Source organism: Ochotona princeps, chromosome 32, assembly GCF_030435755.1.
Source record: "Ochotona princeps isolate mOchPri1 chromosome 32, mOchPri1.hap1, whole genome shotgun sequence".
Classification (NCBI taxonomy): Eukaryota; Metazoa; Chordata; class Mammalia; order Lagomorpha; family Ochotonidae; genus Ochotona; species Ochotona princeps.
In genome coordinates, this window is record NC_080863.1 from 6,124,914 (window position 1) to 6,152,520 (window position 27,607).

Below are 27,607 nucleotides of genomic sequence, written 5' to 3' on the forward strand. Positions count from 1 at the left end.
GTTTTATCGGAAAGGCAGATTTACAGAGAGGAGAGACAGAGAGAAAGACCTTCCATCTGCTGGCTCACTCTCCAAATAGTCGTAATGGCTGGAACTGAGCTGATCCTATGCCAGGAGCTAGGAGTTTTTTCTAAGTCTCTCATGCAGGTGCAAGGTCCCAAAGAGTTGGGTCACCTTCTGCTGTTTTTCCATACCATCAATAGAGCTGGAGGGGAAGTACAGCAGCTGGGACATGAACCAGTGCCTGCATGGGATTCTGGCCCCGGAAAGTGGAGGATTAGCCAATTGAGCCATTGTGTCATCCCCAGCATGAAATTGGCACGTTGTTCCTGCTCATGACAAATGAGCATCCTTAATTGTCAGGGTTCCTGGACATTCTTTGCTTCTCTGCTTGCTTGCTTGTGTAGATCATTTGCTCAGGTTTTTTTTCTTTGCTGTTTAAGATCCAGTTCAGTCTCCTGTTAAGAAGATCATCTTTGGCCACCATTAGGACAATTCACTTTCGAAAAAAATACTTGTTTATTTTTATCCACTTGAGAGGTGGAGGGACATGGAAGGAAGAGAGAATGAGGGTGAACTCTTGGCTGCTGGTTGATGCTGTGAGCACCTGCAACAGCTCCTGTTTGGGGCTGATGGAGCGGGGAACTCCATCCAGGCCTCCCACGTGAGTGGTAGGAATTCAGCTACTTGAGCCACCACTGCTGCCTCCCAGAACGCACGTGAGAGGGAGAAAAAGTCAGGAGTAGTGCCAGGACTTAAACCCAGGCATGTTGCATGCGAGTCTCAGCCACATCTTAATCCCTAATATCACCTTCCTTGATGTCATGGTCCTGTTGTTAGGAGGCCCGAACCGTGTCTGTCTTCTGCCGCACCCAACCCCTCAAAAAAAAAGTTGCATTGATGTGCCAATTCCCAGAGTAAATGCACTCTGTGGTGTGTGCTAGGTGAGGACTTTAGCCACTAAGCTACTATGCCAATCTCTCTTTCTCTCTCTTTTTACTATTATTTATTTTATTTGAAAGGCAGGACAACAAAGAGAAGGGGGATAAACACACACACACACACACACACACACACACACACACATCTTCTAGACATGGCTCACTTTCAAACGGCTGAAATGGCTGAGTTGGATTAAGTTGAAGTTGGGAGCCTACGACTCCATTAAGGTCCCCCATGTGGCTGGCAGGTGCCTATCACCTGCTGCCTTCTGAGGTGCATTAGCGGGGAGTTGTATGGAAAGTGGAGCAGCCAGGACTCCATCCGGTGCTCTGACATGGGATGCCAGCATCACACCAGATGGCCTAACCTGCCCTGTTACAATGTGGGTCTCTAACTTGCTGTGTGATCCTGAGGCAGGGTCCCATCTTGGTGCCTGGGTTGCTTTGCCATGTAGCTAGTGGCTGGCTTGTTATGACTTGACACCCCACCTCTGCTCTGGCAATCTATGAGTCTGTGTCTGTGGCCATGTGTTCCTAATGGACCCACCTTGGTTTCTGCAAGGAAAGTCAACCATTCCCCACCTCCTCTCAAGTATAGAAATGTTGCCCTCCAGTTCCCAAAAGTCTCTCTTGCTTGAATCAAATCAGTTGATTGATTGAAACATAGCTTGGAAAAATAGCACGTTAAGTAATTTCTGATGCCCTTGGGGAGTGAGGGATGCAGCCCCTACCAGCCCGAACCCTTAGGGAGTGGGGGATGCAGCCCCTACCAGCCTGAGTCCTTCCCAAGCCACGTGGAGCTCAGCTCTGCCGTCTGACCACTATGATGCAAAACCCAAAACCGGGCAGGCTTCTGATGTTTGGTGCCTCTTTTGCCTCATGTTAAGTGGGGTTCCTTTCTCCTATACAGGTGAGGGGAGGATGGAGTGACAAAACATGGGGAAAGGACTGAAAATAATGTGTGCTATTTCATCAGCTCCTGTGACTGTCAGCTGTCCATCGCCAACATTACCATCATCCCTGAATGAAAGTGAAGAAGCAAAGATGGGGTGGCAGAGATGTTCAGTATGGGGCTGGCTCAAATGCTCTCAGCTCTTCCAGTGGACTGCCCATTGGCCTCTGTATGTGAGGAAGGTGACACACACACACGGACTGGCTTTTCCATGATCCAAGGGTCCATGGAGTTCTCTGCTCTTTTTTCAGGCCATGGCATGGACTGTGAGACCTGGGTGACAACACAGGCTTTTTCCCCTTTAAGGAAGCTGTGTCATGCCACCAGTGTGGGAGACCTTGAAGATGCTCGAGGCTCCTGGTTCCTAACCAGCTCAGCTCTGGCTGTTGTGGCCATTTGGGAAGTGAACCAGTAGATGGAAAATCTTTTTGTTTCTCCCTCTCTTTCTATCTGTAACTCTTTCAAGTGAAAAAAAAATCTTACAAAAAAGAAAGAGATTTTTAGTAAAGAAACAGAGGGACCAAGGGCCCACTCAGCTGCTGGTGGCACACAGGTCCCTGGGTACTGTCGAGCAGAGGACCTCAAACTCCATAGAAGAAGAAAAAAATGAGCAGAAGACAAATCGCTTTTCCCTTTAAACTGCCTGATTTCTCCTTGTGCAAGTAGAAAGGTCATCGGCTGAAAGTGAGTCATCATTCTTTTCCACTCACTTAGCATTCAGCATAAATCAACATTTGCCTTGGGTGAGCGGGCAGGTAGTTATTTGCAAGGCTGAATCAAATCATGCAGCTGGCTGTGGGTGCTGTTGGGCGCTCCATGATCCCTGAAACCTTCCAGAGCTCCAGTGAGGCAAAATGCAACAGCAGCCGCAGAAGCTGCAGAAAATCAGTTAGGCTTGTGTTCTTAAAAGGGGCTGGGAGAAGCAGCCCTCCGTGGCAGCAACTGTCATGGAAGAGCTGGTTTCTAATATCTTAGTGGTGGCCAATTGGGAGGATGGAGTCTGAAATTCTAACATAGGCTACTGGCTGAAACAGCAAGCGAGTAGCAAACCATGCATAAATTATCCTCACCCATGCCTTCTAGAAACTTGGCTTCCCCTTCTCCCCCGCTCCCCAATTTAGGGACATCTGAGAACCCTTAAATATGGTGATGGTACCGCTCTTGATGGTATGTATGATCCCTATGCCCACGGTCCACGGTGCCAGCTTCCTTACTTGCTGAATCTGCCCATCCATGTGAGTAGCCAGCTGTTTAAGCAGAATGATCTTTGGGGGAAAAAAATCTACATATTATTTAATGCCTTTACCCTTTGCCTCAGTGCTCTCATCCCATGAATGTCTCAGCTGGCGTTTCAGTTGGCTTTGGGGCTTTGGGGCGTTTCAGTTTGGCCAGGGGAAAGACACAGCCAAGGCCCAGCCTCTGTCCCTGATGTCTGGAGAATCATAATTTAGGGCGCTTACGTGCTGGGGCTCTGTGACTCTGTGACAGGGCCTTGCGGTAAAGTTTGTGTTAAGAAGAGATCATCTACTTAGAAACAGTTCTGCTTGGAAGATCTCTGTTTTACTGGGGTTTTTCTTTCTCCTTTATCTTGAAAGCCACAGCCATTTCCTAGAATAAACGTGGCCTGCACAGCAGAGGAGTGAAGAATCCACTCTCCGAGGGATTCAGACACCTGCAGCGCATCCCAAATGGCTTTGGTGGGTCATTAATCCATCCACCACCACTTGATAGGCACCTGTTACATGGAAGGCACACTGCCAGAGACAGTGGAAAGTAGCAATGTGAATGGATTCTCATCTCCTGACTGGCAAACTTGACAGCTTCTTATGGTTTCACTAAAGTCAGACCAATGCGTATTGCTGGTGGCCAAGAATTAACATGGACATCCTCCACCAACCTTTTAGCCCTTACCCAGGTCTTGCCAGGCTTTTGAATGCTTTTATTTGTTATTCATTTGAAAGGCTGAGAGAGAGAGAGAGAGAGAGAGAGAGAGAGAGAGAGAGAAAGAGAGAGAGAGAGAGAGAATCTTTCATCTGCTGGTTCACTTCCCAAATGGTTTCAATGGCTGGAGCTGGGCTGGTCCAAAGCCAGGAGCCTGGAACTTCTTCTGGGTCTCCCACATGGATGAAGGGTCCCAAGCACTTGGGCCATTCTTCACTGCTTTTCCAGGCACATTAGCTGGGAGCTGGATGGAAGTAGAGTAGCCGGGACTAGAACTGGTTCCCATATGGGATGCTGGCATCATAGGTGGGGCTTGACCTACTTTGCCACAGTGAAAGCCCTAGTTGCCTCAGGTTCTTATTTGGACCTCATACCTCTGACATCACCACTCCTGTCTGCCACAGTTTGTTGACTTACAGGAGGATTTCACCAGACACACCCAGAAACACACACACACCTTCCATGGAGGCATGTCCCAGCTCAGACCCCAGTTGTGTGAATGTTCTTAGGATGGACCCTTTCTGTTTCTCCTCAGGAAGACACTGGTGACAGAACAGGAAGATCAGAGCCATGGGGCGGACTGACTTGTTGCGTGGAAGGATTCTCGCAAACCTTAGGAATGGCCAGAGCATCAGGGTGGTGGCCAGAACCTGGATATGGATTGTAAGAATCAGAGCAAGGAAAATCTGAATTGCCCAACAGGTGGAAAAGCAAGGCTTTGAGAACGTGTATAGATTCACGTCTCCCCATAAGACTGCTGTGATCAACCGACTGCCCAGAACGTGTCGTGCTGAGAAGAGCATGGGGGAGTCTCCTAAACAGCCCTTTCCAGAAACTTCACAGAGGCAGTCGCTGGGCAGGACTCCCGCCTCCAGAAGGCCCCATCTACATCTGGCACGAAGGGGACCAGTCCAGGCAGCTTCCATCAGTGTTGATAGGACCATGGCGGACACTGAGAAGAAAGGAAAGCATGTATCCTGTTCATTGTGAATTTACAGCTATGCTGGGAAGAAATGCATGGAAAGAAAAAAGAAAGTTACAAAGCACCATAGCCCAAGATGGAGGGCTGGAACAAGAAGGGCTACCTGGGTTCAAGGGAGGAGAGCTATGAGTGGGAGCCCAGCCACGTGCAAATACAGACGTCAAGACCCTGAGATGCGCTGATGCACTTCTGGGAATGGAGTCTGGGGCTGTGGGGGCTTATCTGCAGCTCCCTCTCCTCCTGTACCTCCTCCAGATGAAGCCTGCCTTCCGAGTTTATTTGAGGTCCATGTACTCAGGGTCTCTGGTGCAGAACGCCTCAGCCGATTCGGCCTTTTTTTCCTCTCACCAGACACCTGCACCTCATCAGTCACCCGTCCTTACATTTCACACAGATTGCTTTTGTCGCTCAGCGCAGCCTGCAGATAGAAGCGCAGGTCGTTAAGGCTTTTGTCTTTTCAACAGTGTCCCAGTTACCTCTGATGACGCGACAAACTGCCTCAGAGTTTGGAGGCTTAAAATAAAGACAAGAACCGTGTTAATATACGTTGTGATTTGGTGGGCTAGGAGTCTGGGGTGAGCCCTTATTCTGTCTCAGGCTATCCTAACAGAACCATGGAGAGGAGTTGCATGGGGCGGGAGCGCAAGGTGTTACACCTGGTAGTCTTTGTTGGCCATGGCCATGGTTAGAAGCTTCCTGGGCATCCCTGTGCCTGGCCTTCCTGCCTCCAGCTCAGAGGCTCCTGGAGTGAAGGTTCCAGAGTCAGAAAGTAGATGCTGCCACTCTGATCAGGCTGGGGCTGGACCTGGGTGCAGCCTCATTTCTACCAACTATCACTGGTCATGTAATCACGGATCCACTTTGGAGCAGGAATGCAAGCCCTGGCATTGTGGCACAGTGGGTAAAGCCACCACCTGCACAGCCAATTGGCTGCTTCCTTGCCAATCCAGCTCCCTGCTAACGCATCTAGGAAAGCAGTGGAAGATGGCCCAAATGCTTGGGTCCTTGTGTCTGTGTGGGAGACCAGGTTGAAGCTTCTGGCTTCCAACTGGCCCAACTCTGACCATTAAGACCATTTAGGGAGTAAACTATTGGGTAGAAAATCTTCGTGTGCTTCTCTGCTTGTGACTCTAACTTTCAAAATAAATAAATCTGCCAAGGTAATTTAAAACATAAAAGCAGGGGAAGAGGAGATGTGATTTGAATGCTAATGTGTCCCATATTAAGAACGCCTCTGTTAACTACATGGGCATGAGGACTCGCCCCCATCTCCCAGTTCCTCAGCAACACAGTCCCCAGATGAGCTTGCTGGAAACACTACCCCAGGTCCCACTCTAGACTCCAGACTTACTGAACCGGGGACCTTGGTGGGACCCGGCTGTTTTGTATTTTGCCAACCCTTCTTAAGGATTCTGATGTATATCAGAGCCCCTGGGCTGGGTGATCTCTGAGATCTTGTGACGGAAGTACCCTCTGACTCCCTATGACCAAAATTCAGTCAGCTCTCACACACAAAAAACAAAACCAAAATAATCAATGAAAATTGACAGACATGACTCGCACACTGGAGGCTCTCTGCAGTCATGAAAGGGAGCCGGTCTTTGGATGGAGGGCCAAGGCCATCTTTTGATTGAGTCTACCGGCTAGATTTCCTGGGCACATGTCTCTCAGAGGCCATGTTCCTCATGTGCAATCAATCTAAGGTTTCCAGGCTTCTTAAAAGTGGAGCAAAAATGAAAGCTTTTGCTAAGGGATCCGAACAGTTCATGTTTGCCATTCATCTTTATGGACCATTTTTGAAAATGTTACTTGTTGTTCCTTACCGAACAACAGTCACGACATGTGTAAGGCATCAGTGAAGTATGTCCTTAGTGTAACAAGAACAATTGAAATCAGCAAGCCTGGGAGCAGGCTCATCGATTGGGAGCAGAAGGCCTGGTGCTTGGGCAGCTGGCTGCTGCGTCGGCTTTCGGCCATGGCATCAATTGTCCTGTTTCCTGGAGGGGATGAAGAACAAGCGTGTATGTGGAGGCTGGTTGGGTGGAAACTTCTACTTTGCTCTTTCCTGCTTACCGGAAATCTTGTCTTCGCCAAATGCATGATACGTGTTTCATCCCCACCTTTGGCATGAGACACAAACGGGTTACAAAAGCTCTCTCAGGGGCCTTCAATACCACATCCACCTCCCCGAATCACACCTCTCCCACCCTCAGAGATGACATCCTGAATTAGGAAGCTATGTCCTGGTTTGACTTTCAAATTTTCATTTTTCCTTGCCCAATAAACTTCTCTTGCTCCTTTCTCTAAACAAAAGCCAAGAGTAACCAGAATGCTGCACGACTCAGATGTTGTGAAGGCTGAGTATCCTTCAACAGAAGGTACATTGAAACATGAAGAGAGCTTTACAACTTAAGATTTTATTTTTATTACATTCTGTTATTTCATTATGTTAGTGACCGTGTGGTAAGGTCCAGTGTATTTGGTCCAGCATCTAATAATCTTGTCTTGGCTTGTGTTCCTAATTTAGTTTACAAAGCTCCTGTAAGAATATTTTCCATCCCTCTAACCTTGCCCTTCTTTAGATCCTGAGCACAAGGTAGAAATTGGCTTAGTAGTTAAGACTGATGCCCCCTGTATCACGGCAGTGGATTGAACTCCCAGCTCTGCTTTCTGCCTCCCACACGGCAGACTCCGATGGAGTTCCTGGCTCCCAGCTTCATCCTGGCCCAGTATTGGCTGTTGTGGGAATTTGGGAGCATGACCCCAATGTATTGAAATTCTGTTTGTGTGTCTGTCTCTTTAGTAAAAACAAAACTTTATACATGAACTTGAATTCTCTACTTGTGTGTCGTTGGCCTCAGCCCCCTTCAATGTCTTCTTCCTTTTGTAAGTCACTTGTACTTTTTCCCTGAGTACGAAGTGGAGGGAAGACCAACAGACCAACTTCAACTTCCAGAGGTGAGTCTGAAACTGGGTTAATCTCCCAGTAGCATTTCCATGAGAATGAACAGAACATAGGCAAGTCACAACAAGCTAGCCCTCCGGCCTCTGAAGGCCCCATGAAGAAGAAAGGAGGAGGTTTTCAATTGAAGGGGAGCTTTTTTTTTTTTTTTTTTAAATATTTATTTATTTTTATTGGAAAGGCAGATTTACACAGATGAAGAGATACAGAAACAAAGATCTTTTTTGCTTGTTCACTTCCCAAACGGCCACAGCTGCCGATCTGAAGCAAGCAGCCAGGAACCAGCTTTTTCTGGGTCTCCCATGTGGGTGCAGTGTCCCAAGGGGTTGGGCCATCTTCTACTGCTTCTGCAGGCCACAAGCTGGGGGCTGGATGGGAAGTGGAGCAGCTGGGACATGAACATGTGCCCATAGGAGACTATGGCACTTGCAAGGAGAGGAGTAGCCAATTGAGCCATGGCACTGGACTTTGGAAGCTACACTTCACAGGCCTCCAGGCAGGACATGTCTTGGAAGGAGAGGGCAGTGTGTTTCTGCCAAGCTGCAATGGCATAATGTCTTTCCTTAGTTTGCTGGGACAGGATGGCCTCTGGTCTGTGGAATATAGAGGGTATGACAGCAGCAATGTTGACCAGATGTGTGCTGCACACATGTGCTTTGTGCTTTGTGGTTGTTAAGAGAGGCATGGAGAGATTGAGTGACCACTCAACATGAAACCTCAAATCCTCTTATGACAGATAGATGCCAAGTCGGTCACACTCATTTGAAATCTGGCACTGAAGTCCTTGTCATTTAGGATCCCATTCAGGTGCAAGCAGGAGAAAACTTGGCTTTAGAGGGGCTTTGCTAAGAAGGCTTTTGGTGAGAGCTTGGTGAGTCTCAAAGGCAGCTGCTCAGGCAGGTGGTTGAGGACTGGGCTTCCTCCTCCTGCTCCAGCACCCTTAACATTCTTACCTCTGGTCTTCCAGGGCCTGTCGCTACCAGCTGTTTGTCCCAGGCAGGAAAAAGGCAGAGTATGGTAGTAAAACACTTGGGATGGAGCCTGTTCCTTTAAGATCCCCTGGAAGCTGGGCTAACTTGGGTAGCAGTTTTCATCTAGTGTCCTTAGTGGTTGCTTTTACTTTCCAGGTGACATTTCAAAAAAGTTCATGGAGTTCGCAAGTGCATTCTGGTAATAAGAAATGAAATTCATGTGTAGGTGTTTTTTTTCTCGCAGTCATGCACATTTTTTTTTACATGAAGGTTTTGAATTCCCTCACATTATTTACTTTTTATTGGAAAGGCAGATTTACAGAGAGAAGGAGAGACAGAGAGAAAGATTTTCCATCTACTGTGGTTCACTCCCCAAATGTTCTCAGTGGCTGTGGCTGAGTCAATCTGAAGCCAGACGCCAGGAGATTCTTTCGGATCTCCCACAAGGTGCAGGCTTTCAAGGATTTGGGCCATTCTCTGCTGCCGTCCCAGGCCACAAGCAGGGACTGGATGGGAAGTGGAGCAGCCGAGACATGAACTGGGGCCCCTATGGGATGTTGGCATTTGCATGTAAAGGATTAGTTTGTGGAGCTATCATGTAGGCCCTCAGAGCTCCATCTTGAAACTTATCTGTGCAATGCTTTTCATTTTTTGCTTCTTGCTGGCTGGAGTTGCCAGCCCTGGCCAGGACATCTTCCTCTGCCTTTTACCAATACTTGGTTGGAGGAGAGTGAGAGAGCAAACAGCTTAAAAATGCTGAAGTCAAGGCTTAACTCAGCTGGCCAGAGGGACCACCGTCCCCTACCCCCACCAGCTTCCTAATATCCCCAACCATGCTCCCTCAACAGGCTCATCTGGGAAATGGGCATGCTGACAACCCCTCCAGCATATGGCTGCTGTGGGAACAGAAGGGAGACAGAGCTCGCAAAACTCACAGTGGCTCCTGCCCGGTGATAACAGCTGTGATTGGGCTTCTGATGCCCTGGAGGAGGGAGGCTTGTTGGGGAATTACGGCTCTTTGGGCCAACATCCCCTTGGGTGAAAAGCAGCATCGTCGACCATCTGCAGCCTCTGCTTAGATTCTTCCCGACTCTTGCAGTCCGACATTTTTTTCCAGTTTCCATTTGTATTATTAGTGCAGAGCCTTCCCTCACTCATCTTTCTTCCAGTGGCTGGGTTTTAAACGCACAGGATACTGAAGCTATTAACAAACCAAGGACTTTACATAATGAGGCGCAGACAGCACCACGGGCCACTGGAATACAGAGCAGGAAGGGCCTCCGTGGCTCCCAGGGAGAACACCAGAGCCAGGGCTGCTGTTTCTTGAGTGAGAGTCCACCGCTCCCGGTGCAGGTCTGCCTGCTGTCCGCAGCATCTTAGAGGTGCATTCAAGGCTCAGATCAGGCCCTTTTGAAAATGCAGAGAGAGAGAAAAGAAAGGTCACAGGGTTCTGGGAACATTCTGTTTCTCGCTTTTCCTCTCGCCCCTCCCAAGTCTCATGCTAAAGGCAGGTTAGCGAAAGAATCAGGGGGCCAAGTCTGAAGAGTGCTCAGTTCCCCAGCCTAGATTTCAGCTGCTCCTGGCTGGGGTGATCAGGCAAGGGAGGACGGAGGGGAGGAAGGAGGGAGGGATGGAGGAAAGCAGGCAGTCCCCCCACCTAGGGAGGCTAGCCAGGCACGGGGGCCTCGGGTTTTAACGTACCTGGGGATGCTCCAGGTCTGTGGGCTGAGCCTTTTTGTTTGGTCTTGTCAGTGGCTTTGCAGAGCATCAGGAAGTGTTCATCCAACTGCAGACCCAGAAGGCCCTGCTGCGTTGTGGCTCAGACCCTGCTGTAGGGCTTCCTACCTGTGCAAGGCCCAAGTCTGATGGATTACCTTCTGAGAACCAGGGTGGGATCCACTCCTGGCCACGTGTCTTTCCTTTGAGGTGGTTTCTGGCTCAGCTTGCTGTTGGCAATCTCCAACTCCATGCCAGACTGGCACAGAGGCAGCCAGGGGGCACTGGAGACGTTCTGTTTTTAGGTCAGGTCCTCACGGGACAACTGACATGGGAAAGAAACGAGAGAACTGGCAGCTCTTGGGGAGAAGGGGCTGAGGAAGCCAAAATTCTGGGTCGGGAGAGATAACTAGGGGGGAGGTCCCCTTCCAGGTCCTTTGTTAGAGCCAAGGCTGGGGATAGGCCAGGACGTGTGTGTGTGTGTGTGTGTGTGTGTGCGTGTGTGTGTATCGGGGAGGACATTGAGAGGGATCTGCAGGAGCTGGTCAGCTGCTGGCTCCAAAAGCACAGGTGCATGGACCAGAGTAGAAGCTGGAGATGCTTTCTGCACACGCATGGGGATACACGGCACAGAGCTTGTGTCACTGTCCTGGGGAGTAGGGGTGCGAGTGAGTGTGAGGATTGTGCAGGCTGTCCCACAGAACAGGTGCCCTCCAAGGTTACAGGACTCTGTCGGGCCACGGCGTCCCCTGTTATGGACTGGATGAAGACATGGCCCAGGCTGCACTTACATGAGCCATGATAATTATGCTAACATTGGGCTCATTTGTACCTCTGGTTCCTTCGTACCTTGAGAACACATTTCCTAATGAACCAGCCACTGGCAAATGCCATGGCTGTTATTCCAACAACAGGAACCCACTCGTTTCTTCTCCTGTTGGGTCTAGAGGAGGGAGAGAGAAGGCAACGGCCATTTCCTCACCTCATTAATAACCCAATCAGATTCTTCTTTTTGGATGGAAAGTGCCTAAGGAGGTAGTTTCGAAGTCTGACACAGGCCAATGCTGTGGAGCTTGACTGAGGTGCCTGTTCTTGGCTTCTGGGAGAATTCCCATGTAACCTACAGAGGATCCCTCTCCTTAACTTGTCTCAATAGGGCCCCTTTGCCTTAGTTGAGAAGTCCATATTGTTACATCATTGTTAAAGGTATCTTCACTTAGGGCCAGCAGTATGGCTCAGTGGGTTAAACCGCTCTCTGCCAGTCACACTGGCAGCCCGTGCTGGAACACAGATTCGAGCCCTGGTCACTCTGCTTTTGATCCAGTTTCCTGCAAAGGCACCTGGGAAGGTAGTGGGAGATGGCCTGAGTATTTGAACCCTGTCACCTTTATGTGAGATCAACAGGAAGTTCTTGACTGCTGTGGCCATTTAGGGAGTGAGCCAGTGTTTGGAAGATTCTCTGTCTCTTCCTTTGTCTCTGTAACTCTGCCTTTGAAATAAATAAATCCACCATTAAAAATGCACACATTGAGGTTGGTGCTGTGGCTTATCAGGTTAAGCCACCTGCTATAACAGCATCTTGTATGTGTGCCCACTGCGGTCCCGGCTGCTACACTTCCCATCCGGCTCCCAGGTTATGACCTGGGAAAGCAATGGAGGATGGTGCAAGCACATAGGCTCCTTCACTCATGTGGGAGACCCGGAAGAAGCTCCTGGTTCCTGACTCCTGGCTCCTGCGTTCAGACCAGCCAAACGTCAGGCTATCGTGGCCATTTTAGGCGAGTGAGCTAGCAGGTGGAAAATGTCTCTCTTGATCTCTCCTTCTCTCTGTAACTGGGCCTTTCAAATAATTAAACACATCTTTAAAAATTCACATGGCATTATGGTGTCCTACTGGCTCTGTCCTAAACCCTCCGTGCTCCCCTGTCCTCGCCATTACCAACACATCCATCTCTTCCCTTCTGCCACCCCCGGCAGTGGCTCATCAGTTTCTCCTGCCTTCCTCCTTTTAGCTTTTCCAGAGCTGGAGTCACACAGGACCCATCTCGTTGAGCACTTCCCTTCCTCTTCAGCGTGAATTTGGCTGTGCTTTCATCCCAGAGCAAAAGCAGAGAACCCTCAAGTCCTGGCGTGATGGTTTAGCCCCAGTCCTGTGATAGAAAGTAAAAGTATTCTCACTAAGCAAATGAGATGGATCCGCTGCTAGCCCAGAGGGGGAAAGATGGGATCTTTGTGGTTTCCTTGATTCAGTAAAATGCATCTAATCACCCAAATGCTTTTGGATGAGGAGCTGGGGATGATTCTCATCATGGAAGCCAACTCCCAGCTATCCCTGATGTGTCCCAAATAACAAACACGGGGAGAAGCAGAGACACAAGCTAGTTTGCTGCTCTGAGTGTCACCCACGTCTGTACATGCAAGGACCCCGATCCGTCCAGAAATTGCAAAGCCATCTTGCAGTTGTAGATGTCATGCTATTGTGGGCCACGGGGGCTCCTGGCTGTGAGGCTGCCCCATGTGGTGCAGCCAGGCAGGAGGGTCCTACTCTTGCCCACAGCACGCATACACACATGCACGTGTGTGTGGAGGGCTGCGAGGGATCCCTGATGAGGAGGGGCCAGGAAGGGCACACGCGTGTGCTTCCCTGCCTGGATTATGCCAGATTTATGGCCGCTGGTAGCACTTATCAAAAGTGATGTTTATTGGGTGTGAAATGTCCTCGTTTGTTAGATAACACAAGCTGTTTAGTATTAAAGCGACTTCCGCATGGTACAATCTCCTGTGTCATTAGGAACCTCCGAGGATTAATTACTGAGATCTATACCTGATGCTAAGATACCTCCCCCAGAACCATCAGCTTGTAAATCACACATGAGCTGATTGCCAAGAAATGTTCCTCAAAACCACAGTCTCTGGGTGCAGGGAATGGGAAAAATTAACATCGGGGTCCCCTGGATGAGGATTCCCTGGTCGGAATGGTCATGCCTGCTCCTCCTTCCAGCCTCCTTGAGGTGGCTGTACTAATACCTGTTATTTACGCACTCTGTAGAAGCTTTACAAAGCCTTTAATCCTCAAATGCACTTTCTCTGCCATTCACCACACGGATGCCAGCCCTTGGAATGTTGTCCCGGATATAGTAGGTCCTTAATAATGATGGCAGGTGAGCGATAGCCCCTGGAAGGAGAGGAGCCTCTTTATTTTCTAAGGTTTATTTTTATTTTTCTTAATTTGAAAGCCTAAGTTACACACAGGAAGAAAGAAGAAGAAACAGAGAGAGAGAGAGAGAGAGAGAGAGAGAGAGAGAGAGGAGAGAGAGACCCTCCATTCACTGATTTATTCCCAAAGGGGCTGCAATGGACAGGGCTGAATCAGGCGGAAGCCAGGAGCTTCCTCTGGGTCTCTCCTGTGAGTGGTGAGGGCCCAAGCACTTGGGCTATCTTCTGCCCTCTTCACAGGTGCACTGGCAGGGAGCTGGACGGGAAGTGGAACAGCAGAGACTTGAACTGGCGTCCGTACGATGCTGGCACTTTGGGTGGTGACTTACCCACTACGCCGACAGGCTGCCTTCCAATCGCCCTTCCTTTTGCTTTGTTCTTCAAAGCAGTGTTGTCCTAGGCCTGTGGCCTTGCCATCACCCTGAGCAGCACTGTGTCTGTACTTTTCAGGGCTGTGACACGATCAACTTTCAAATACACAGACATTGACTGGGGACTCCCAGATTGCCTAGAATGCAGATAGAATCTATGTTACTGTTAGCTGGATTGGAAGTGGAGCAACTGGGACTTGAACCAGCATCCATACGGGATGCCAGGACTGCAGGCAGCAGCTTTACAGGCTATGCCATAGTGCTAATCTAGAGCATGTTCTTTTTGATGACTGCTCATGCTGGCCCCATTTTACTCGAAAATACTCCAAGTAAGTTAGGGTGGACAGTGAAATCACGAACCCTGGAGGGTCCCTTCACCTTGCCTAGCAGTAAGCGTCCTTCGGCTGCTCCCACTGTCAGCCCAAAGGCCTGCCTGTTGCACAGGGAGGGATTTGCTATCCCATAACACCTGCCAGGTGACGAGAACTCAGAACTGACTACCTGTGTGGGTCAATGCACCAATCCTTGTCATGAACCCCCAAGGCCCTTGCAGGATCTGGTCCTCACCTCCCTTCTGATCACAGCGGGCCTGCTCACCATCGTCAGCCAGATCGGCCCTCGTCTGATCCCACCTTCTGTTACATGAGGGCTTTGCCTATGCTGTTCCCTCTCCCCATGACCCTCCTCGTCTTCCCAAGTGTGTTGAACTCTAGCCGTGAAGGTCACTTGCTCAGACACACTGTCCTTGTCTACTCAGTCACAGCCGTACCCTTCCTTTCCCCTAACTCTCTGCACCGCTCCCCCTGGCCCCCACCAACCATCCATTCCCTTCCAGGCACCCTAGTGTTGATTTGTGGTGTCCGCAGGGATCATGTGTAGTTTTGTTTTGCTAACAGCATCTGTAAGCTTAGCATCGTGCCTGACCCCAGAACAAGCCTAGGAGAAACATCTGTTTTATGAATGGAGGAGAGAATGAATTAACAAACACCAAGAAAGATAATGCACTTTGAATATTCCCAAGGAGCTTATAACTCATTGGCGTGCAGGCACGCTCCTGTGTGTGTGGGTATGTCTCATGGTTGTACTCTAGAAGGGTTTCTGTTGATCCGGTTCACTGAATTAGCCTCAAAATACCCAGAGCCATGCTTGGCACATAAGGAGCTCAAATAAAGCTAGGTAAATATTTGTTGGCTGGATAATGTAGAGAACTCTAAGGAAATGGAAAACAAGGAACTTCGCCACGGTCACCCGGCACTTTCCATGGAGGCGATGGCAAATGGCATGGGGTCGGATCCAAGGATACGAGGAAGAAAGATGTGAGATACGAGAACACGCGGGATTTAGCCGTGCCTTGATACAGATATGGAGGCCCCTTGTGCAAATGTGACCATTTGTGCCAATGAGGCCATTTGTGCAAACAGGGCTGCTGGGAAAGCAGCCTTTACGGTGGAAATTGTGTGTCCCAAGGCCATGGGCTTTGCCTGTGAGTCCTCAGGAAGCTGGTGAGGCAAGTCGCATGCTCTAAGACTGACTAGCTCTGTTGGCTGCTTGTCAATCAAATGCCCTTCTCTCTGCAGCTGAGCCCCAGGTGCAGAAGCATTATGAGTTCCCTGGAGACAGCCCCCATGGGAGGCTTTGGAAGGTGACCTTGCTGTCGGGACGAGGTCCCTGGGTACAGCAGCCCTGAGTTCCTCTGCTTGGGTGACACTCAGGGCCTCCTTTCTGACTCCCCTGCCCACCTACTACTTCCTTCCTTTTAAAGATTTATTTGATTTTATTTTTATTGCAAAGATAATAAGAAAGAACAATCTTTCATCTGCTGGTTCACTCCTCAAATAGCTGCAATGACCAGAGCTGAGCCGATCTGAACCTAGGAGCTAGGAGCTTCTTCCTTTTCTCCCACCTGGATGCAAGGTTCCAAGGCTTTGGGCCATCCTCTACTGCCTTCCCAGGCCCTAAGCAGGGAGATGGATGACAGGTGGAGCAGCCGGGACATGAACAGGCACCCATATGGGATTCAGTGCTTAGAAGTGCAGGATTAGGCAACTGAGCCATTGCAACGGGCCCAGGTACTCTTTGGTTCCTACCTTTTGGGAAGAGCAGGAAACAGGCGACAACACTTCAGCTGGACTTCTCCAGGCTTACTGAGCACGTCTCAGGTATCCAGTATGCTTGCCAATGAAGCCAACGGGAGGAGACGATGCAGAGAGGAACCCAGGAAAAGGCTGTTGTGTCTCCAACACCCTTCTCCATGCTGGTCTCAACCGCCTCCTGGAGACCTCCAGCTGTCTCTCATCCAGAAGGCTATTCCGCATCTCCTTCCCAGTTCTTACTGCCCTTGTGAGACTCCAGCTGTTGGAAACCGCTCCTCCGTTTGGTTGATCACAGACTCTCTCTCTCATGCTCCATGGAGTCTTAATCACAGATAGACTGTGAGCTTGGCCATGTGTGGAGTTCTGGGGATGTAATTAACAACAAGAAACACACTGTTTTCACCAAGGGGTTTCAATGTAGTACCCGAAGAAACCTAAAACCTATGCTGTAAGCGTCAACCAGGAAGCATGCAGGATCCGAACACAGTGGCTTTGTGTTTGGGTAGAAGTCACCAGAGACACCTCGAAGTGACATTTGGGCTGAGGTTAATACTCAAGTGTATATTAAAAAGCTCATGAAAAAAAAATGGAATGACAAGGTACACTTGTCTTGGTGCAAAGAAATTTAAAATCCACGTATGTTGGGCTATCACGCTGGATCCCACCATGGTGGGCCTATTCTGTTCTGTTCTCACCATGGTTTTGGTGACAGAAGGGGCCACGAGGCTGGGGGTTGGGGTGGTGGGGGCAGGTTGAGCTCTGGTGCTCGGAGAAGGAAAGACTTGCCTGAAAGATGCATGCTCCACCAAGGGTCTGACGGTGGCTGGCAAAAGCAAGGACCACATTCCACCTGTCATGACTCCGGCTGTAGCCCTAACCCTGGGCCACGCTGTGCGATCGACCGCCTGGCAGCCTGCTGTCAGGGGGCGGGTGGGGAGATGGAGGGCCGTGGGAGTGGGAGGTGACCGCTGGCCACCCTGCTCCCAGCTTACTTTTCCTTAATGACTTTCCTCTCCAGAAAGTTCCTCCCCAGAAACCACAAGGCTCGACATTACGAACTCCTCATGTTGGGTGATAACTTTTTATGAGGTTTTTTTATTCTTTTACAATATATTAAGGCCATATTTTTTGCCAGGGTTTTTTCTATTTCCGTTTATTTCTCGTCCTTGAATCACTCTTCTGCTCTCCCCCTCCCTGTCCCTTTCCTGGAACCTTCTCCCACTCCTCCACTCTCTCTCTCTCTCCTTCTTTCTCTCTCTCTCCACCTGAGCAGACTGGGAGATATTTAATTCTCTTTTAATCCCAATTCCCCAAGGCACACGAAAGCTGCTTTATGAGCCCATAAATCCAAGAAGTTGTGTTGGCATCAAAGGGAAAAAAAAGAAATCTGACGTGAAGTAGTCAATAATGAATTTGCTTAATAGCCTGCCGCTTCACCTACCAGTGCCCTGCATAGGGCGACAGTCTTTGGAGCAGGGTGCAGGGACTGCCCCCCTCCACCTGCAGGAGAGGCCACAGTCTGCCCCCGGAGACTCTGTGCCTGCTCTTTCTAGCTCTCTGCAGGGGGAAGATTTGTTTTTTTTCCTGATGGAGCCAGGAGGATGGTAGAGGGAGAGGAGCTGGCCAGGAGGTACCCAGGACACCTGTCCTGCTGGATTTTAGCCCACAGGGATGTTCCGGCTTCTCCAGGGCTGGGAGGAGGTGGACGTGTCTGGCAGCAGCGGGTGGCAGTGCCTGGGCTAGGTAAGTACCTTGCCCTTTGCTCCTCTCCAGGGAAGATTCAACTTCCTTCTTGCAGATCCTATAGGTCATTCAGTGCCCACGGGGCCCCTGGCATCCCTTCGCCTTGTAACTGTAGCCTCTGTTTCTGGGCAGCTGCACGTCCTTCATCGCTTACCCGTTCGTCTTCCTCCCCATCCCCTCCTCTCTCTGTCCTGTAGCTCTTCCAGCAGCCTCCCTGCCAGGGGATCTGACAGCAGGCTTGGGTGCTCCAAGTTGTCAGGTGTTGGGTGTTTCCTGAAGGCACACCTGGGCTTCCTGGTTGTGGTTCTTAGGACCTGTTATTGCTGAGAGAGAGGGAGAGAGAGAGAGATGAGAGAGGAATAAAGGCAAGACAGAGGGAGGGAGAGTCGATAGGTGAGAGGGGTGAGAGACAGAGGAGGGGGGGAGAACCGTGTGAGGAGAGAGGAGGGCAGGGCTCTTTGTAGGCAGAGGGCAAGGAAGTGCTGGTGGACCGAGTGTGTGCCCAGTGGCCGCTAGATGGCAGTAGTCAAACACGCAAGGAAGCAGCAGCCCGCGATCCCGCCAGTGCTGCTGGCTAAGCAAGGACAGCGGTGTGTGTGTGTGGATATGTGTGTGCGTGCGCGTCACATGTGTTTATGTATGCATTGTGTACTCGTGTGCACGTAATGTGTGCCTGTATGTGTGTAACACGCTGTACAGGTGTGCATGTATATGTAATATGTCTACATTTGTCCATGTATGTCTATGTAATATATGCATGCATGTAACATGTGCTTGTATATATGTGTATGGATGTATGCGTATTGGTGTGTGCATGTGTGTATGTGTTTGTGTGTGTTGTGTCAGTGTGTATGGGTGTGTGCACACATGCATGTGTGTTTTGAGAGAGGCAGGCAGACAGCACGCAGGGTGGACATGACACAGCTCCTTGGGAGAGGAGTGAGTCAGCTGCAGCTTCCGAGGCAGCAGCCAGGGCCAAGGCAGCCTGCCTGGTTACAACAGGGTGTCGTTGCCTCGCAGCAGGGACACAGAGCCCCCTGGGAAGCTCGGTGTTGCAATGTCCAACTGGGGCCTCTGGGTTCTCTGCCCTTGCCTTGCCTCTAGGTGGCTCTGAGGAGGGGCAGGCCATCCAGTGGTGATTCCCAGCAGGGACAGTGTTGAGACTTGCCTAAGGTGACAGTTTACCTGCCCTGTGCTTGTGGGGGAGCTCAGAGCCTGGGCCAGGCTGTCAACCAGTTGTCCACAAATACAGAGATGGGATGGTGGGTGCCTAATAGACTTGGGTGGGGTTTACTTATTTGATGGTACTTGTTTAATGTGCCTTCTGTGATCTGTGTGTGTGTGTGAGAGAGAGAGAGAGTGAAAGAGAGAGTGAAAGAGAGAGAGAGAGAGAGAGAGAGAGAGAGATTGATTAGAGGGTAATTTAGCAGAAGGCAGTAGCTACCAATGGAGGTGAACTTCAACAGAGGGATCATGTTGACCAGAATCCAGCTGAAGACTTGAAGGGTTGAGGCAGGAGATGGAAGGAAGGAGTGGGCATGAGGAGGCCATGTAACCCTCAGGGGTAGAGGGCTCAGGTTCCAGGGTGCAAGCCATAGTTCACTAGGCCCGAGTGCATTCTTAGTGCTGTGATAAGCAGGAGGGAGCCAGTGACGCGGCTGCGAGTGTTGACTGACAAAACTCTACACTGTGGTTCCATGACCAGGGCGGCGACTGGGGGCCAGGAGGGTGGGTGTCTCAGGGCTATTGGTCTCAGACGCGCTCAGTGGAAGAAGTTGGGGACGTGGTAGGCTTGCATTGGAACTCTCTTGGGGAAGATCAGGCAGTGGCTGAGTGGATGGGCTGTCCAGGTGGCTGAACTCTGCAACCCCTTCACATACATATACACGTGCACAGAGTATAACACAGCACACAGAAACACACACATGCAGTCACACAGATGCATGAACTCACACACATGTGTGCACCACTCAAACAACACACACGCATGCACAGTATACAGGCACATATACTCACACATGCACACATACGTATACTCACACACATACAAACACACAAACAACATATAACACACACTCACACTACACACATGTACTCACATGCATACACACAGCAGCAGCAGCTTTCCCAGAGTTGTCTGTGTTCACTGGCTCAGCCAAGCATCTGACACGTGATCAAAGGCTTGGAACCACACAGACAGACTCCTGGCTCTGGGCTCTGCCACTCCCTGTCCCATCACACCCACGTGACCACCTGCCCCTGCCTGTCTCCACCTCTTCCTGTGGGGATTTGCTCAACCTGAGGACATGTCACCTCAGAGGGTACACTACTGCCTAGCTTGTCCCCTTACTTGGATGGTGGCATCACTTGTGCTTATATCCCAAGAGCTAGAAAAGGAACAGTGAACCCAACCCAGCCCACAACGCATATTTATTTGACAAGGTTGATCAGCTTCAGAGGCCAACCTACCTGCATGACAGCAGCTCGGTGCCCAGTTGTTAACATGACCTGCAGGGGCTGGGTTGATCCCTGCAGCTTCTCCTTTGAAATTCCTGCTGGAGGAGGGGCTGTCACACAGACCTGGTGGTTAGGGGGAAGAGCAAGACGGCAGGTGCAGAGCTGACCTGCCTTTCCGCCTCCCCACCCACCTACACACACACACACCTACACACACACACACCTACACACACACACACACCTACACACACACACACCTACACACACACACCTACACACACACACCTACACACACACACACCTACACACACACACACACCTACACACACACACACCTACACACACACACACCTACACACACACACACCTACACACCCACCTACACACACACACACCCACCTACACACACACACACCTACACACACACCCACCTACACACACACACACCTGCTCTGATCCTGCTGGCGATGCCAGCCTGCCAACTGCCGGGGTAAATGCTAGCTCCTCCTGCAAGACATACCCACCACAAGCACCAGGGGAGCAAACCTTCTTCAAAGAGAGACCGAGATGAGAGTTGGGGACAATAGCACTTCCATCCGCACACGGTGCACTGGCAAAGATGCCAAGATGCCATTTTGCAAATCCTGCTGTAAAGGGAGTATAGGGCCAGAGCAGGCACGGGGGAGAGCAGTGGGAGTATGCGAGAGGTTCTGTTTCTGTTGATAAAGTGGAAGTTATGTCTGATTTCTGCACCTTTGTGTGATACCCTGATGGCGAGACACAGATAGGAATTGTGAAATTTTCTGAGTTTCATCATGAGCTCCCAGAGACTGCTTGGTATCTCCCCTCCTGTCCCCCAGCCCCAAGCAGTGCTGTGGAAGTGTGCAGGTGTGGTCTTGATGGCTGGTTGAAGGAGTGCTGACGTGGGCTGCCCTTGGGCAGCCTGGCATATGGAACACGGAGCTAGGAGGCTCCAGGGTCTTACAGAGAACCCCATCTTTACCCTTTTATCTCCGTTCTATCTCCTGATGATGAAGAAGCCCTCCCCCCTTGTGTTGGGGGGATGGATGTGATGGATGTCTGGCCGCTGAGACCACAGATGGTACCTTTCCATGGCAAGTCAGCAGCCATAGGGGCCACCAGAGGACTTAGACGAAGGGAGGGCAGTCCAAGTGAAGCTGGATATGTGTGTTCCGGGATTGAGCTCAGCGAGCTTTCCTGCTTGTTGTTGACATTGCCCACCCCAGGTCATTGTGCTTGGCTTGTAGCTGACCATCCACCAGACTCACTCCTCCTGGACATGGGGGAGAAAGGGCACTTGCTGACAGCTGGGCCAGGGACATTGTTCCAGCTCGTCGGCACTTTTGCTCTTAAGCCGTTGGGTCCCAGTGCTCTGAGATGCAGCTGATACCCTATAATTGGACATTTGGCTCAGCAGAATGACAACTGCTTCAATCACAAGTTCTCCAAAACACAGGCTTTGTCTTGGGCTTATTGTAAGGTTTAGGCTCCTGAACTTTGGGTCTGCGAGGTATTCTCTCTTGCATGCATCGTTTCTCTGGCTTGGGCCATCAGGAGCTGGCCTTCCTGCTGGAGGCCAAATGGGAGATCCCAAGAGTGACACACCATGGTCCCAGGAATCCTCCCTCTTGCCAGGCTGGCCATTGGCTGGTTTTTGTGGGGTAACAAACACCAGTTAAGGCGCAGGTGTTTGGTCCAGCAGCTGAGATCCGTGGGCTCCTTGCTTCTCACCAGTGGTCAATGTCAGCTCCCTGCTACTGTTCTCCCTTGGGGATGGTAGGTGAGGACTCAGGTAGCTGTGTTCTTGCCAACTACGTAGGGCACCTGCGTAGCTCCTGGTTTTGGCTGCCTGGCTCAGGGTTATTGTGGCCAGTTGGGGAGTGAGCCTGCCAGTGGTAGCTTGCTGTCTGCTATGTGTCCTAACTCTCAAATAAATATATGGAAAAAAGCAGGCAGGCTAAGTTCTTTGCATGCCATGGTATTTGAGATGAAAAAAACACAAGCAGGCCACTGGGAAGTCTGTTGGGGTCACCATCTCCAGAGGAGACAGCTGGGGAGGACGCTTGGCTTGCTGGAGAGGAGCTGTGGAGATGGGGCCTGGGAGAGGCACTCACTTTTGAAAGGCTTATAGAGAGAGTTTCCCTGGCAGCTGCAGGTGTTGGCAGATACAAGGGTCATTGGACTCAAGGGAGAGCTGCTGCGAGGAGCAGGGCTTTTTGCGTGTGACCAGTGAAGGAGACGGATGGGAGGTGGCCTTGCTGGCAAGCAGCTTGTTTCCACAAGACTGCGTTGATGGATGTTCATCTAGAACTCTCTGCCAAGAGGCTGGCACATGACATAGTAGGTTTAGCTTCAGCCTGTGGTGCTGGCATCCCATCCAGGCACTGGCTTGAGTTTCGGCTTCTCCACTTTCAATTCAGTTCCCTGGGAAAGCAGTGTTGGATGTCCCCACAGTCTTGGGACCCTGTACCCACATGGAAGAGGCTCTTGGCTCCTGCCTTCTGATCAGCTTAGTTTTGGCTATTGCAAATTGGAGAGTGAATATGTGGGTGAAAGGTCTGTCCTTCTCTGTGTAATTCTGCCTTTCAAGTAAAAACAAGATAAAAAGCCTCTCTGCTAAGCAGTAGTGGCTTGTTCTGGTAAGCTGGCTCTCAGAACAGGCCAAGCACTAAGTTCCCTTTTGCTTTGCCTGCCAGGGAACCCAGAAGCCAATGTAAGGCAGAAACGATGGTGAAGGGCTTGATTCTGGCTCTTGAGATCACGTCTTCTCCTTTACCCAGGTGATGCCTAACGCCTTTTACCTCTGCATTTTCTATTCACATGCATAGAGGTGGTAGTTTTTAAAAACGCATTCCATATAAGTTTATTGAGCAAATAAAACAAGTGAACGGGGCTTTTCGTTGTAAATTGAGGTGTTTAAATTGTCATACTATGCATTGTGTGCTTAATTTTTGACCAAATGTGGCAATGTTTGCATGGTGAAGCTTCCAGCTGTAGTCATTATGTAAATATCATTTTCTTTCTTTCTGAGTAGACAGAGGGACTATGTTACAAAAGCCAGGAAAAGGCTGAACCTCTGTGGGTCCCAGGTTCTCCACATGCAAGGTGGGAATGATAATTCCTATCTACCTCACTCAAGATGTAACAAATAAGGGCTGGCATGACGGCTCAATTGACTAATCCTCAGCCTGCAAATGCTGGCATTCTATGTGTGTGCCAGTTTGTCTCCCAGCTGCTCTGTTTCCCATCCAGCTGCCTGCTGGTAGAGCCATGAGGATGACTCAAAGCCTTGAACGCCTATGAGAAGAGGCTCCTGGCTCCTGACTTTGAATCAGCTCAGCAACAGCCGTTCTGGCCATTTGGGAAGTGAACCAGTGGATTGAAGATCTTTCTCCCTTTCTCTCCTTTTTTCTGTAAATGTGCCTTTCCAATAAAATAAAAAACGGAGACATAAAACCTCTGGCAGCAAGGAACATATCCAAGATGGGAGCCACTCCCCACTGTGTGGAGCACAGTTCCTTGAATTTGAAACCAGAGTTTGTCAGGAGAGTGGCTTTACTGAGTTCTGACTTGCTTCAAGGTCAGGCCATCCACCTGTCCATCCACCCATTCTTCAATTTTAATTTAATCTTTTTCCTGTGTATGCCAGCCACAGTGCAGGGAACAAGACAAAGTACTTTTTGCTCCTCAACATGACAGAATAACTGAAGTAGGCATGTATTTGTATTTTAGGACTTAGTAGAAAATGCCACGAGGGAACCAGCATTGTGGTGCAGGAGGTTATGCTGCCTGCTGTGATGCTAGCATCCCATAGGGGTGCTAGTTTATGTTCAACTGCTTCATTTCCAATCCAGCTCCCTGCTTGCATGTCTGGGTAAAGAGGAGAAGAGTGACCTGAATGAAGCTCTTGGCTCTTGGTTCCTGGCTTTGGCCTGGCCATTGTGGACACTGGGGAAGCAAGCCAGTGGACAAAAAAATCCACTATTTCTCTCTGTGTGTACCTCTTTGAGATAAATAATCTATCTATCTATCTATCTATCTATCTATCTATCTATCTATCCATCTATCTATTAATCAAAATGCTATGAATGAAGTTAAGCAGCTTAGCATTGGTCCCTGGAATGTGGGGAGAGTGGATTTAGATGATTGGCTTACTGAGCAGCCGACACTTGTTTGTGTACACTCCAATCAGGGGTCACGTCCTCTGGGGAGCCTTCCTGGATCCAAGCTCACTGGGGTGGAGTGACCCTGGCCTGCGTTCTCAGAGTGCCAGTCCCTCCCTTGCCGCATCTCAGCAGGCCATGTGCCCAGTGCATGCTGGGATGAGTGTCTGTCTGCAGAGGCTGCCAGCTCTGGAATCAGTGACTGTGACCTGAGCTAGTACAAAGCGATGGCTGTGCATGAGCGATTGGATGAACAGGGTAGGCGCTGGGGGAGGGCAAGACTAAGCAGGAAGGTCCAGGCAGGCCCTGCTCCACTCTGCTTGGGGGAAAGTGAATGGGCCTCTGCCAGGCGCGCTTGTTTATAAATGACAAGGCAGTCACGAGCTCTTTGGGGTCCCCTCATTCATCCTGCCCCTGTCACCTTCCTGTCATTTTCCAGTTATTTAGAATGTGCTGGCCAGATAGCCCTTAACCAAGCAATATACATGCTGATGGGGGAGCTCAGGGGTACAGAGGCAAGCGGTGGAGGAAAGCGTATTATTCCCAGGGGGAACTGGACCTAGAATGGCTCGGACAGCTGGGCCTGTCTTGGGAGTCACCGGAAGCCTTGTGGCTGCTGGCCCAGTGATCACCTGTTCCATCCTGTGTCCCGTTTCTCCCCCCTGCCCCACCTGCCCGCATAGCCACATAGCTTCTTTGCTGAACACACTTCCCTCCTTATCTGAAAGTGCCCTGAGTTCATTTTTTAGCACTTTCCAGAAGGCCCCTGGCAGTCTGACTTTAATTAGAATTGTGCCCAAGGAAGCCAGGGCTACTGATGGAGTGATTACTTTCCTTCCTTTCCTTGGCAGTGGTTGTGTGTGTGTGTGTGTGTGTGTGTGTGTGTGTGGTGACCAAAAATCCTCTCTGAGAAGTAGACAATCAGCAGCCCAGTTGATTATTTTCCTGGCTAACAGGGTAGGCAGTGTCGGCTCTTACCTTGGCCTCCATTTGCCAATGGCAGGAATCCACCCCTTCCTTCCACCATGAGCCTTGCTTTCTGTCATCTGGGAAGTGGAGCTGCTGTGGCTGGCTTCCTTGTGAGTGGGAGTGAGGAGCATGGGCCTTCTGGTGGTGATGCAATGCGGTTCAGATGAAAGCCCCCATGGGGGAGTACAATTGATGAGTTATGCAGTCAGTGAAAGCCAGCTACGGTCAGGCTGGCAGGGAGAGGTAAGGGCTTGGAGCTGCAGACTTTGGAGAGGCATTGCTTATCGAGAGGGTCATGGGGTGCCACCTGCAGTTCTAGGTATACACAGCTGCACACTCATGGTACATGAGACCTGGATTTGTTGAGCCTCAGGTCATGCTGGTTGGATTATTCGGTCAGAAGACAACCCCAAGCATCTCAGTGGTGACACAGCCACCAGGATCTGTTCCTTCACTCACAGGTGCATTTGGGGAGTGGGTGATTCTCTAAGACTGCTTCTCTTCAGACAATGGCCTGGCATTGACCCAGCATTGTCTTGTATTGACAGGTGGAGGAGTGTTGGGCGGGGGCAGAATGGGAGCTGAACCTCAGTAGGGAAATCCACAGGATTCATTCCTTCCTCCCAGCCTTTTCCCCTCCAGCTACCCCCAGCCTCTGGCTCTGTCTTGCTGGTGACACATGGCCTGTGTTCTTTCACTCGCTGCCTGGGTGCTCTGAATCACGTATCCCCCAACCTCTACAAAGTCACCTCTTGTCCCAAGGGACTTCGGGGGCGGAGGGCAGCTGAGCAGAGCTGTTCTGCACGCCTCCTGGTGCATTCAGAAGATGATGTTTCCTGAAGAATGAAGGAGATCCACTTGATATTGACTCAGGTTTTCTAGTGTGGATCCCAGTTGGTTTTCCAGCATTTGTTGCTACTCCACCCCAGTCCACATCCACGGCTTGCTCCTCCATCCCATGCCCTCATACTTCATCCCATTTCACCCTCCACTGTTGGCTCAACTCCAGCTGCATCAGCCACTGTTTCTCTTTCCATTTCTTTGACAGGCCAAGCTGATTCCCACCTCAGGCCTTTTCACCTGATGCTCTCTTTGTTACCTGTCTGCCCAGGTGAGGCGTCATCACCCCAGAATGGCCTCTTGTACTCTACCTGGGATTGCCACCGTTAGTCATGTTATTACATGCCGTCATGCCAAATGTGACTGGCAGGAGTCCTTTACTGCTTTACTGCTTTTGTGTATGGTTATTATTTATCGATCGCCTCCATTTAAAAAGAGATATTGAAGGGTTGGAGCTATGTCATAGCAGACTAAACCTCTACCTGCGTCGCCAGCAACCCATATGGGTGCTGATTCTAGTTCTGGCGGTTCCACTTTTGGTTCACCTTTCTGCTAATGGTCTGGGAAAACAGCAAAGGATGGCCTTAGTTCTTGGACCCTGCACCCTCATGGGAGCCCTAGAAGAAGTTCCTGACTTTGGATCAGCTTGGCTCTAGCCATTGTGGCTATTTGGGGAGTGACCTTCAGTGGATGGAAGATCTCTCTCTTGCACCCTCTCTCTTTCTTTCTCTCCTCTATCTCTGTCTTTCTAACTCTTTCTTTCAAATAAAAATAGCAACCAGAGCCGGCACTGGTCCTGTTCAAATCTGGGAGCCAGGAACTTCTTCCAGGTCTCCCATGTTGGTGGCAGGGGCCCAAGAACTTGGGCTATCCTCTGCTGTCTTCCTAGGCCATCATGACACACCATGTCATGGCGCCAGCCCCCAGGGTGTGAAGTTTGAGACGTAGATGGTGGGTCTGGGACCAAGATGAGGCAGGAGAGATTCGTAGTAAAATTCTGAAGAGGTTTTGCTCCCCAGGGTGTGCAGACATTGAGTATCCTTCACTGTCTTTGTACTTGTCCTGCCTTAGCCATGCTGAGCTCTGCGGTCAGCAGGTGCATGCCTCCCCAGCTCCTTGAGCCTCCCCTCTGCCAGCCCACCAGAGTGGCCAAGAGAAGCTGAAGTGGAAGGAGGTGACTGGATGGTGACTAGGAGTTCTGGTGGAAAGCAGGGCAAGTCCAACAGACTTCCAGCTTGTGGGGTGGCCATGTGTTGACTCTGAGTCTGG